Source organism: Eucalyptus grandis, chromosome 5 (assembly GCF_016545825.1).
Source record: "Eucalyptus grandis isolate ANBG69807.140 chromosome 5, ASM1654582v1, whole genome shotgun sequence".
In the NCBI taxonomy this organism is placed as follows: domain Eukaryota; kingdom Viridiplantae; phylum Streptophyta; class Magnoliopsida; order Myrtales; family Myrtaceae; genus Eucalyptus; species Eucalyptus grandis.
The window spans coordinates 11252618-11262759 of NC_052616.1; the positions used below are offsets into that span (position 1 = coordinate 11252618).

The 10142-nt window shown below is 38.3% G+C and overlaps 1 long non-coding RNA gene across 1 annotated transcript; it reads left to right on the plus strand.

Annotated features, from left to right (window-relative positions):
• The first annotated feature begins 7510 nt into the window (after positions 1-7510).
• Positions 7511-9846, plus strand: LOC108959352. Its single transcript, XR_001986855.2, has 2 exons — positions 7511-8286; positions 9148-9846. It is a non-coding gene; the product is annotated as an uncharacterized LOC108959352 (long non-coding RNA).
• The last annotated feature ends 296 nt before the right edge of the window (positions 9847-10142 follow it).

A 10142-nucleotide genomic window follows, 5' to 3' on the forward strand; every position in this document is an offset into this window, starting at 1 on the left:
TCGGAATACAAAGTGATTTCTAGCTTTCCATATTTCCCAAATAATTGTCACCAGCAATTTCGGCTGAGGAGAGTTCTCCTTTTTCCTAACTTGATTTAGCATCCAAGTTTCAAACCGACCTAGCCCCTGATTTGATATTTTTATTTGCAAATCCGAGTGTCGTCATCCCTCGTTTGTCCATTTGCACAATAGAAAAATATGCTCAACGGATTCAGGGCTTTGCCGACAAAGAGGACACAACAGTTCAGGTACAATCTTCCTTTTCCACAAATCTTCTGTAGTCGTGATTGCATTATGGCATAGGCTCTAGATAAAAGTTTTAATTTTTTGATGTGTATGCAAGTTCCAAATCATAGTCCATAGCTCTCTTGGGTATTGGTAAGAAGATGATGGCTAAATTGTGTGCTGCTTCGTATCTAGCTCCCAGATTTGATTGTATGCGCTCTTTACAGTGTATTTGCCGGCTTTTGTTTTAGTCCACATCACTTTATTGTTGTCATCCATATTTGCAAGTGGGATTGTTAATATTTCCCCAGCAATTTCTTTGCTGAACATATTAAAAGGTTTCTGCTCTTTCCGTTTTGCTTCCTCAGAGTTGATCAATTCATTTACCATTTGTCAATTCATTATTCATTTGACTAGCGGGGGATGAGCATTGATTTTGATACCAATTGAAAAATCCAATTCAAAAACTTAAATTATTAGATGCTTGGACACTGGTCGTGGGTCATTATGAAGTCTTAACTTTATCAATCAAGTCGACAATATCACGTCTTCTCCATTCGAAAGGAATTGAAAGGTGCATTCACGTTTGTCGCCGTCTTCCCACTTCACTAAAGTTTATATATATTGGCCATTAAAACATTATGCTATAATATTTATCACAAGCATAAGCTCAGTTAAAAAGCACCTCGTTGACGGTTTGAAAAATCGGCAAAAATTAGAACAGACCGTTCTCTTGCAACACACCTTTAGATAATTCTATTGATCGCCTCAACAATCGAGTCACCAGTTAACTTTTTTGGTATTTCGTTATTTGAATAAAGGAATCTTATTTGAAAACGTTTTTATATAAGCTAGGATTGAAAGAGGCTATCAATGCGGCTATCTCTCTAGGCATTATCATAATCCTTTATTTGGTTTTACAAGTTGCAAAGGGAACGAAGGGAGAAGAAACAAAATGAAAATGAAGGGAAAAAAACGATTAGAAATTTTAATTACCTTATATCGTTGGGAACTGCATGGAAGCGAAATGATGTGGAGGGAAATAAAGTGAGTAAATTTACTTAGATAATAAGGGGCGATATTGGAATAAAGAAGCAGAAAAATGTTCATTTCCACTGGGTTATTTTCAACTTTGAAGGAAAAATAAAATTGGGGCAATGTTTAGTTTCCACCCTTCCTTCCAACTATATACAGTGTAATGATTTCACGCTTGCAGCAAAATAATCGATTTGAGTCACAAATTCCTTGGCCTATTCATAAATGTACTGATCATTGTCGCAATCCAATCATCACATTACAGATCAAAAAGTCTCTTCACATGCAATATGATATGCAGAAAATACATACCCTTATATACTCATTCGCGACACAACACAAATTTACGATCTCACGAAAGGTGGTGTGACCCTTTATCACTGGACAATCGCTCAATGGGTAATTGGTGATGAATGAACACGCCACCTAGGAGATTTGCCCCCAAGTTTCAACATACCATGATAGCTTACTTAGTTACGTTTGGTGAAGATTAATGCTTGGTGACTGGCGCAGTCACATGTCACTATAAAGACAAAAGTCAATGAATTGCAATTTGAGGCAATCAATTTGATCATCAAGACAAAAATTTTAATTCAATTTCACACAAAACAGCAGGGGACAAAATTGTGGCTTCTCCATTTGGAATAAATTAGAAGGTGCATTCACGTAGTCGCCGTCTAGCAGTGAAAAGAAATTATTTATTCGATTGGGACGAGCATATAAGAAAACGTAACGGAAAATGTTAAATTAATTAGTAGAGAGACCACATGATTATATAAAATATATAAAAATAATTGTCAAGCGACGTGAGATAATATTTTTATAATGTAAATAATAAATATGGACGTGACTATCTTGAAAAAGGTGTTATGCTTCCATAAACAAGTGAGAGGGCTTGGAGGAGCCTCTTGCTTTAGTGCAGAAAAATATTCTCTTTGGGAATTGGCGCAAAAAGAAAAATTAGTGACGATGAAATTAGGGCAAACTACAAGGCTTCCAAATTGAGCTTCGTGTTCTGTAATGACCCACTTAACAGAGATGCCTTAAATATATTTGTCATTTTCTTCTCTAATCACTATCGCTAGTATTCTTTTCAATCCAATTCTAATATGCACTTTTCGTGAAATTTTTGTGAATGCGGCACAATATAATGTGATTTTTCTTATGTTCTAATTAAAAAAACCCAAAAAATTATCATAAATAAAAAATCAATTAAATAAATTGCAAATATTAGAATACCCACTAATCTTTCCTGGATCTGGACTGACCATATTATATATTTTAATTAAAACGATCCGGAATATTGCAGTAAATATCCATAGAATATCCGCCTCCTCACGTGACGTGCATGCCACATTACTGAGACAATTATTTTGCCTTGCTTCGAGATGTCGATGCAAAAGGCGGTTTGAGCCCACCGGAATTGAATGAAATATGAACACGAAGAAACCTTGTAGCAATTCGGAGACATGCCAAGCATGACACGCCAGACGCACATTCTTTTATTGGGATAATAACATAAATAATCTCGATCCCAACATTTTTATCGGTGAGCTCGACATTTTTATCAGTGCAGTGCGCACTGTCTAAACTTTGACCCATTACGCAACACAATTCTTAAACTTTTAATTTATTTAATACGATTTCCAAACTATTGATAAATGTTCAATGCAATGATTCTTTTTGCATTATTTTTACATAGTCCGTGGATTAAATTGGATATTTACCAATAACTCAACTCAAAGACCACATTAAATACGACATCGCAAATTATGCCAAAGTTTATAAATCATATCGAACAAATCAAAAGTTGAGAGATGACATTGCACGTCAGACTAAAATTTAAGGGACGTTGACATCTTTTTCCCTTCTATTATTAGGTCCTCTATCTTTCGTTTTCATGTTTGTCATATTCTTACATGTGGTGGGCACGAGGTTTTGTCAAACTTTCAATTCCGTCCCTCTTTTTTCCCATGAAAGATGAATATTATATTTGTAATTATGGGCCACTTCGACTGCGATGGACACTCAAAACATGCGGCTTAAGCAATGTAATTATAGTTTCCTTAAATGTGGACACATCATCCTAGAACATATCGAATCTTGCATCGCACTCATGTCGCTTATTATGGCTTGCTATTATCATTAAAGAACCGGGCACGCCTAACGCGTGAAGAGAAAAGAAATGATAGTGTCAAAAAAAAAGGAAAAAAAGGCTTCCTGTCTCAGGAGCTGATGCCAATTATTTACCCAAATCAAGATTTATTATCTGCAGCGTTAAAGCCTTCCTCCTCTCTTCCGATCGCCCAACTCATACCACATTGAGCGCTCAAAAAAACTTTTTTTTTCCAGTAATAATCATCACAAAACTCATAAACAAGCATAATTTTTTTAATTTGATTAATTTAATTCTAAACATTTTGACGATTTGTCGATATAGTTCTTCCGGCCAATTTTGCCCAGTAATTGTTGACGAGGACGACTAGCACTAATGTTGACAGTTTTTGCAAATTTTTAAGAAATTTTCTTCTTCTTTTTTTAAAAAAAAACTTTTTATTATTTTCTTGTTTCCCTTGTTCCTTCTTGGTTGTCGGCCATTGGCGAGAGTGAACCTTGCCACCTTGGGCGAGGCTAACTCTCACCGGATCTAGAGAGTGGAGCCCTTGCCAGCCCTTGATTGTGATCGCGACAAGAGAAGGAAAAAAACGAAAAGAAAAAGAAAAGAAAAATTATAAAAAAAAAATCCAAGAAAGCTAAAAAAATGAAAAAATGGTCAATGTTAGCACCTTTCGAGCCACTTAGGATGGCTAGCACCAATGTCAACGATTGCTAACAAAAATTAATTGTTAAATTAACCAAATTAAAATATTTAAAATTAAATTGATATATGTATAATGGATTTATGATTTATCGATAAATTTCCTTTTTTTTTTTTTTTTTGGTGCAATTCAAATACCCTAAGCTACTTGACTCGTACCATCACGTCTACTGGTCATAGGGTACAAAGTTGCTGCTCACTTTCAAAGCTACACATAAAACTGAGAAGGGGATTTAAAAGAGTTAAAACGTGTACCTCGTAAAATTAAAACTAATCAAACATAAAAAAGTAAAAATTCACTTCAAATAAACTCGTCGACTCGTTATCCTGACTGAAGGCGAGGATCTTGCCATGACTTATTACATGAGGTAATGAACCCTGAGGAAAAGAAGGACTATTTAACCTTTCATTATCAATTGCAATAGCGTCGGCATAACATTATATGGTTCCTAGCCAACGAATCAAATCGAAAGTTTCATCTACGGAAAGAGAAAAAAAAGACAACCTACCTATAAGCTAGCCTAGCCAATAATGCCAATGGCATCTTGACTTTGCTTTGTTTCCTTTCTTTTCATGTGTTTCCCGAGGGAGAAAAGAAAGACAAGGACTTGGGCATGACCTATATGGTCAATGGCAAAAGTTTTCAAGGACTGTCATCATTCATATATAAATTGGCGCAATTTTCACCCTAAACCCTATACTATCGGAGCAGGTTTCTGATAGAACGTGCTGCCGCAAGAGGATACAACATTTGAAGTATTATATCTCATCACCTTTGTAACTTTTTGTGCTGATATATGATTTAATTTTATTATATCGAAAATTTAAGACGTTATGCCATGGGAGTGAGTTTCAGTAAATCGATCTGTCACAGTGAGTTTGAGAGGATATAGCTTTCGAAGTGCCTTTTTTTTATCGCCCCAACCACTTTTTGAAACGCGGGGAGAAGTGAAAGACAAGGACTTGGGGGCATGAGATACGTGGTCAGTGGCAAAAGTTTTCAAGGATTGTCATCATTCATGTACAAAAATGGGCGCAGTTTTTCCTTACCACAGCCATAATTGCATTGACACTTAGCCACATACTCTTGACTTGAAGCATCTTTCCAGTCGATTGATAATGCGTGGAAAAGGACACATGGGAGATGGATACGTCAAAGCTTAGCCCGGACTAATTCTAACGAGACGCGATAGATGATTTCGAAGTTTGGTAATTTGAAGGAGAGTCGGTATTTTGATATTGAGGAGGTAATTTAACTGGAGAATCGGCGAGCCGTGCTAATCAAATTGGTAATCTCTACAAACAAATAAAAAAGTTGGTGATTGTAAATGGTTGCAAACCAGAATAAATGAAAACTGATAACTCGATACAACAGTTGGTGAATTATAAAAAAGAATTACAGATTGGTAAACATCCAAATAAGAGTTAGCAATTTAGAATTAGTTGGTAATTTAACCCAAAAAAATTGATAAATCATGCTAATTTAGGTCGGTATAATGTAACAATTCGAAGTCTCAGTAAGTTATGCCAATAAATATTGGTAAGTTAATGCAAAAAATTGTCAATTTGTAAAGTATAAAAATAAAGATAATATCATAAAAATGTTACTAAGTTACCTAGAAACTATTTCGAAAAAAGTCATAGGTCAATTTTTTTCCAACAATTTAAAAAAAAAAAAAACTTATCAAGGCTAATTAAAATTTACCAAAATAGAAAAAGAAACTATATTTAACACACAAAAAAATCTGTATTATTAAAAGGAAATTTAAAAAAAAATGCAAAAATTGTTTATGTTTAAGCCGATTGTGTCACATATGACGCCTCGCGTCCATGTCAACGATGTGACCGAAATGATTATATTGACAAATTGTTAAAAAATTTTAGACTAAATTAGTCAAATTAAAGAGTTTATCACCGAATTGATATGACACGTTTATTTATTTTTTCTTGGATACGCCGCACTTGCTTCATGATGTCGCCCTCTACTCTCTATATGAAACTACTAAAATATAAGAATAGAACTCGGACAAGAAGAAATAGGTGGGGATCCAAACCAAGTCATACTTCGATTAGTATCATTTTTATGAATGAAACGAAAATAAATAAAATAAAAGTTGTATGAAATGAAAATGCGAGTATAGTATCCATCGACGATGATACCGAACTTATCCAATCGACCAACCGGTTAAAAAACATCCATTCATATGGTTAAATCGACGCGCAGGATGACTTGATTCAACCGATATGTTGGGTCCATAGTCCACGAAATTAGATGGAGAATCTACAACCTTAATTACACAAATCGCCATGTGGCGAGCTTAACGATCGCCACGTGCCGTCATGGAATTCCTCCTTTGCCGAGCTTAAGGATTGCCACGTGCCGTCATTCAGAGCCTCCATTAACACGAAACTGAAATACGCAAATCGCCCGCCACCAGCAGATCTTTTCGGATCCCCCCCGGACCCGGACACAGTCGCCGGCTCCGTGCACGTGGCGCGGCGTGGATCGCGGGCACGTGACGCCACCTAGCCACTAGTCACCCCCATGAGCCGGCGGGGGGCATTTCCGTAAGTACATGCCGAACCTGCGACCGGTTTTTGTGGCGGCGCATTCATCTTGCCCGTCTTTTATGGTATGTATGGTAATGTTTCTGTTCTCGTGAACAATTTCTTTTCAGAAACACTTTTTTTCTATTTTTGTTATCATGAATAATTTATGAGTATTTTAAGGCATTTGATAACTATAAATTTTTTTTGTTTCGGGAACAGAAACACGTACGATCCAAAAAAATTTATGACTTAAAATTTCTTTTGATATATTAGCAATTTTATTACATTTTTTTTTTTTTTTTTTTCTTCTCTTCCTCTTAGCCAGTCGTCGGTCTCGGGAGTCTCGCCATGGCCGAGCGAGGCTCGGGGGGCCTCACCTAGCCATGGTGAGGCTCCCCGAGCCTTGCCGAGGGTTGAGAGGCTTCGGCGAGGTTGTTAGGCCTTGTCTAGCCGCTTGTTGGCCATTCATCGGGTCGGTGACCAGCTAGGGAAGAAGAAAGGAAGAGAAAAAAAAAAAGAAAGAAAGGAAAAAAGAAAATTAAAAAAACCCTATTTTTGAGTTATTCTCGAGAATAAGAAATAATTTTTTTATTTTAAATTTATTCTTAAGAACAATTTGTTCCCTAGAATAAAAAAAATTACCAAACGCGTTTTTATTTTATTCTACTTTTAAAAACAAAAATAGAAACGGTCCTCCTCGGAATGTCAGCAAACAACCCCTTAATCTTTTCAAGCGGTAAACTCCCAACCACCGCTTCCCGCCCGCCGCTCTCCAACCTGCGGACCGGGGAGTCGGTGGCCGCCACGTGTCGCGATCCTGTTCGTCCGTTCTCCCTATAAAGAACCGCCGCTCCCCTTTCGGCAAAAGCCCCCCATATCCTCCCACATAATAATTCCGTAGGGTTGTGTTACTCTGCGACGCGTGCCTGCCACGTCATCCCTCTTCTTTCTGTCCTCGCTTCCGAGGGGGAGAGAAGCTCCGCCGCCGCCGCCGCCGTCGTCGCCGTCGAAGCTGAGTGCTTTCAGTTACCGGCGGTCTCTAATTCGCTTGGTGCAGGTCGGGAACCGGTTCGCCGGGAGGGCGGCAGGAACCTCTCCGCCGGCGTCCGCGCCGATCGAGGGGGCGGATTCGATTCCCGCCTTGCATCAACTGAATCGGAGACCGCGGTGAAGGTTGCAATTCGGATCCGTCGGCCGACTTTTCCCGCTCCGCCTTCAGATCTGGAGCTCTCTCTCTCTCTCTCTCTCTCTATCTGAGTCGCTCTTCGTATTCGCGCCATTGAACATCGTATCGAACGATTTGCAAATGCGTCATTTCCAACCTACGTGCGCTTTTCTGGCGATCGCGAGCTCGAGCAATCTTCCGATTTCGATCGGAGAAACGCCGACGAGTTCTGTCTAAGTTTTGATTACTGATGATACTAGTAAAATGCGGATACACGATTTAGTTCGCGATATCGCGGTGGTTTTGCGGTGTTGAAAATCTCGTGTCTGCCGATGTGATTGATGCGTTTGGACATCGGGAGTTCATCCGTTCTTGTACTAACTACGTAAATCAGCTCGGATTGAGTGCAGAGGATCGGGATATCCATTCGACAGAATCCGTACCAAATCTGGAAAAGATGTCCGCAAGGGGGGGAATCTACTGAAGTGTAGAGGTATTTATAACATGCATTGCTGATTCGTTTTTGCTTGTTCTGCAGTAGGCTCTGTATCTCTGCTTCTTAGTATGTTCTGGTGCTGGTGAAGTGAAAAAGCTAAAAGCTTCTGTACTTCATCAGACAGGCACGCGTAAATATCATCTAGATTCGCGTTTAGAGAGGTCCCCATTGGTATCACCGCCATGGTAATTGTTGCCTCGCCGGAAGCTCAAGATTGAAACTCAAACCTTTATCTGATAATATTGTGAAATCTGCTTCCTGTTACCTTCAGAAATGATTTCTTCATATTAGGATAGAATCTTGTTTGGATTTGGTCGAAAACATTTTTAAGCTACATTTAAACATTTGCATTCTTTGAAAAGTTTCAGCGAGTTCGCATTGAAAAAGGCTAAATCGTCTAAAGATGCTAATTTGGAAAGAAAAGAAAGAGGAAAGGGTACTTAAATGGAATCTTCACTCTCAAATTTTGTCCAGGGTGTGTGGGGAGGCATGTATTTTTGGGTCCTAGACTTCTAGTTTGTAGAATTTTGATAGCTCATAAACAGGAGTTGGCAAGTAACGCAGTCAAACTAGCCGACAATGGCCAGGATTGATGTATGGTTCTACAAAGAAGGTTTCGCAGTCATTGCGAGTTCCTTTAACATAAAAATTGAGCCCTGCCAATTGAGCGTTGCATTCTCAAGAGAGTAGCTCTTTGGCCTGTGTAGCTTTTCTCAGCAAAACCATGCTTCTTATTTCTTTCTTTTTCTATCTAAGCAGAATACGCAAAACATCACATATGTGCAAGGATGTGTTTTTAACTACAATGCTCAATTATGTTCATAACCCTCCCATCTGTAAAGTTATGTGCTCCTGCAGGTCTCTTCTATTTATTCTTCCGTGCAGAAGATGAACGAATTAGACCAGCAAGAACAGGTATGCTCGATAAAACCTGACCGCAGTAAAAACCTTGTATAAAATATGAGTTTTATTCAAATTTTGGTCGTAAATGACAGGCAATTTATTTTCCTGCCAAGAATCGTTTCCTCCGAGTACATGTACAAACTGTGTCCGATCTCAATGATGGATCTATTCTTGAATGCTAGCAGCAGTCTGCTTTCTATTTGGAGCTGTGAATGCTGTCTGTCTCTCCTCACATGAATACTTTTCCTTTCATTTCTCTGTCTCTGTCTCTGTCTCTTGCAGATGATGCTCGGAGCATCTTCTCTGGCGAAGTAGGTACCCACCATAGCTTCTCTGGTTAGATGCTCAAATGGGTTCGCTGTGATTTAGCCATGCTCGGTCATGTGTATGGTCATCTTCATAGTTGTCCTGTATATGATGAATTCCAGATCCATTGTTTGAAGAGTCCTTGTGAATAATTGAAGCTGTAGCTGGGGTCTCTAGTCCTCTGGCCTCTGTTTTGGTTCTACTCGATCTGAAATGCTTGGATGTAAATAATTTCTAGTTGGTGCTGTATATGGCTCACTCGTTGAGATACCCAAAACATATTCGGGACTCAAGAGATCATTCAATCTGTAAATCAATCTCTTAAATAAGTTTTTGTGCGATGTCAAAGTGAAAATGCTCTTGGGATTTATCGCTGCTGGTTTTAGCTCTTACAGGTTTTGTGGCATTTGTTAAACATTATTACAAAATGATTGCAGAGGTCTTATTGATGAGTGTCTGAACGCAAAATCTTAAGAAAAAAATGCACTCGTAAGTCAAATAGGAAATTTTGACTTGTAAAAATTGCCTTTAGAGGACATTTTTTATGACTAAATGCCACAATTAATATTTTGCATGCGTTGAAAAATGAACCCAAGACATATTTAAGGAAAGCACCGACATCGAATAGGAAACTATACCTTTCA